Genomic DNA, 3,114 nt, shown 5'->3' with positions numbered 1-3,114 from the left:
ATCTCCGTGGGATCGACCCTTACTCGCGTAAGGTTTATTACTTGGACGACCCAGTGCACTTGCTGGTTAGTTGTGCAAAGTTGTGTTTATGCCATGGTATTGAGCACCAAGTTCTTGGGGCCATTACTAGGGATTATTTGAGTTGTGAAAAGTAGTGATCACAATTTCGCACACCAAGTTTTTGGCGCCGTTGCCGGGGATTGTTCGAGTTTTGAGCAAGCTTTTTGTCCGGTAACATCAGTGCCAAAATCCGGCAACAGCACCAAGTTTTTGGCGCCGTTGCCGGGGATTGTTCGAGTATGGACAACTGACGGTTCATCTTGTTGCTTAGATTAGGTATTTTTCTTCAGAGTTCTTAAGAATGAATTCTAGTGTTTCAAGATGATGTTCTTATCATCTTGGCTAGCTATGTCTAATTCCTTTAGACTAAAGCTTTAGACTAACATTGCATGATTCCTGGAATTCTCATTAAGAATTTTGATACCTTTATTTTCCTTTCCACTTAATTTTCGAAAAATCCAAAAAATTACAAAATCATAAAAACCAAAAAAATATGTTATGTTTCTTATTGAGACACTAGTCTCATTTTAAGTTTGGTGTCAATTGCATGCATTCATTCATGTGTCTTAAGGATCTTCAAGATGTTATTGATGATTTCTTACTCTAATCTTTAAATTCTCTTGACTTGAGTGTTTTGTGTGTCTCATATGCATTCTCATTAGTGTCAGTAGTATACAAACTGCTAAGTTTGGTGTCTTGCATGCATTGTTATTTGATTTTAGTTGCATTTTGATTATTAAAAATCCAAAAATATTTTTAATTTGTGTCTTCTCAAGTCAATAATACAGAGAATTGAAGATTTAGAACATACAGCAGAGGAATTGCACAGAAAAAGCTGGGCGTTCAAAACGCCCAGTGAAGAAGGACAGACTGGCGTTTAAACGCCAGCCAGGGTACCTGGTTGGGCGTTTAACGCCCAAAAGGGTATAGGTTTGGGCGTTAAACGCCAGAATGTGCACCATTCTGGGCGTTTAACGCCAGGATGGCACAAGGGGGAGGATTTTGTTTTCAAATCAATTTTTTTTTCAAGTTTTCAAAGTTTTTCAAAATCAAATCTTTTTCAAATCATATCTTTTCAATCAAATGTTTTCAAAATCAATTTCTTTCCTTTTTCAAAGATACTTGCTATCAATTAATGATTTGATTCAACATTTCAAGTATGTTGCCTTTTCTGTTGAGAAAGGTTTAATGTTTGAATCATATCTTTTCTTGATAGGCAAGTCATTAATTTTTAAAATCAAATCTTTTTAAAAATTGTTTTCAAATCATATCTTCTCAATCACATATTTTTTTTTAAACCAATCATATCTTCTTAACCTTATCTTTTTCAAAATAGTTTTCAATAAAATCTTTTTGACTTCTAATTTCAAAATCTTTTTCAAAAATCACTTGATTTCTTTCCCACTTTTATTTTCGAAAATCAATTAGTGTTTTTTTAAAAATGTTTTCAAAGTCTTTTACTTAATTTTCGAAAATTACTTCCCTTCTTCTCACATCCTTCTATTTATGGACTAACACTATTCCTTAATGCAAAATTCGAACTTCATCTTCTTTGATAAGTTCGAATTTTCTACTTCTGTCTTCTACTTTTCTTTTCCTCTGACACCTCAAGGAATCTCTATACTGTGACATAGAGGATTCCACATTTTCTTGTTCTCTTCTCTTTCATATGAGCAGGAAGAAAGACAAAAGCATTCTTGTTGAAGCTGACCCTGAACCTGAAAGGACCTTGAAGCGAAAGCTAAGAAAAGCTAAGGCACAACTCTCTACAGAGGACCTAACAGAAATCTCCAAAGAAGAAGAACCCATGGCAGCCGAAAACAACAACAATGCCAACAATGCAAGGAAGGTGCTTGGTGACTTTACTGCACCTACTCCCGGCTTTTATGGGAGAAGCATCTCTATCCCTGCCATTGGAGCAAACAACTTTGAGCTTAAGCCTCAATTAGTTTCTCTAATGCAACAGAATTGCAAGTTCCATGGACTTCCATTGGAAGATCCTCATCAGTTTTTGGCTGAGTTCTTGCAAATCTGTGACACTGTCAAGACTAATGGGGTTGACCCTGAAGTCTACAGACTTATGCTATTCCCTTTTGCTGTAAGAGACAGAGCTAGGACATGGTTGGACTCACAACCTAAAGAAAGCCTGGACTCATGGGAAAAGCTAGTCAATGCCTTCTTGGCAAAGTTCTTTCCACCTCAAAAATTGAGTAAGCTTAGAGTGGAAGTCCAAACCTTCAGACAGAAGGATGGAGAATCCCTCTATGAAGCTTGGGAAAGATACAAGCAATTGATCAGAAAATGTCCTTCTGACATGCTTTCTGAATGGAGCATCATAGGTATTTTCTATGATGGTCTCTCTGAACTATCCAAGATGTCTTTGGATAGTTCTGCTGGAGGATCTCTTCATTTGAAGAAGACGCCTACAGAAGCTCAAGAGCTAATTGAAATGGTTGCAAATAACCAATTCATGTACACTTCTGAAAGGAATCCTGTGAACAATGGGATAAATCAGAAGAAAGGAGTTCTTGAGATTGATACTCTGAATGCCATATTGGCTCAGAACAAAATATTGACTCAACAAGTCAATTTGATTTCTCAAAGTCTGTCTGGAATGCAAAATGCACCAAGCAGTACTAAGGATGCTTCATCTGAAGAAGAAGCTTATGATCCTGAGAACCCTTTAATGGAAGAGGTGAATTACCTAGGAGAACCCTATGAAAACACCTATAATTCTTCATGGAGAAATCATCCAAATCTCTCATGGAAGGATCAACAGAGACCACAAAAAGGTTTCAACCATAATAATGGTGGAAGAAATAGGTTTAGCAATGGCAAGCCTTTTCCATCATCTTCTCAGCAACAGACAGAGAATTCTAAGCAGAACCCCTCTGACTTAGCAACCATGGTCTCTGATCTAATCAAAACCACTCAAAGTTTCATGACTGAAACAAGGTCCTCCATTAGGAATTTGGAGGCACAAATGGGACAGCTGAGCAAGAAAGTTACTGAACTCCCTCCTAGTACTCTCCCGAGCAACACAGAAGAAAATCC

At 37.2% G+C, this 3,114-nt stretch overlaps 1 non-coding gene across 1 annotated transcript; it reads right to left on the bottom strand.

The window, feature by feature from the left end:
- Nucleotides 1-2,272: 2,272 nt before the first annotated feature.
- LOC130984602 (small nucleolar RNA R71) lies at nt 2,273-2,380 on the bottom strand. The gene has a single exon (XR_009088522.1). It is a non-coding gene; the product is annotated as a small nucleolar RNA R71 (small nucleolar RNA).
- Between the last annotated feature and the right edge of the window lie 734 nt (nt 2,381-3,114).

This window comes from Arachis stenosperma, chromosome 5 (genome assembly GCF_014773155.1).
Source record: "Arachis stenosperma cultivar V10309 chromosome 5, arast.V10309.gnm1.PFL2, whole genome shotgun sequence".
Lineage (NCBI taxonomy): Eukaryota > Viridiplantae > Streptophyta > Magnoliopsida > Fabales > Fabaceae > Arachis > Arachis stenosperma.
This window is presented reverse-complemented; position numbering and strand designations above follow the sequence as displayed.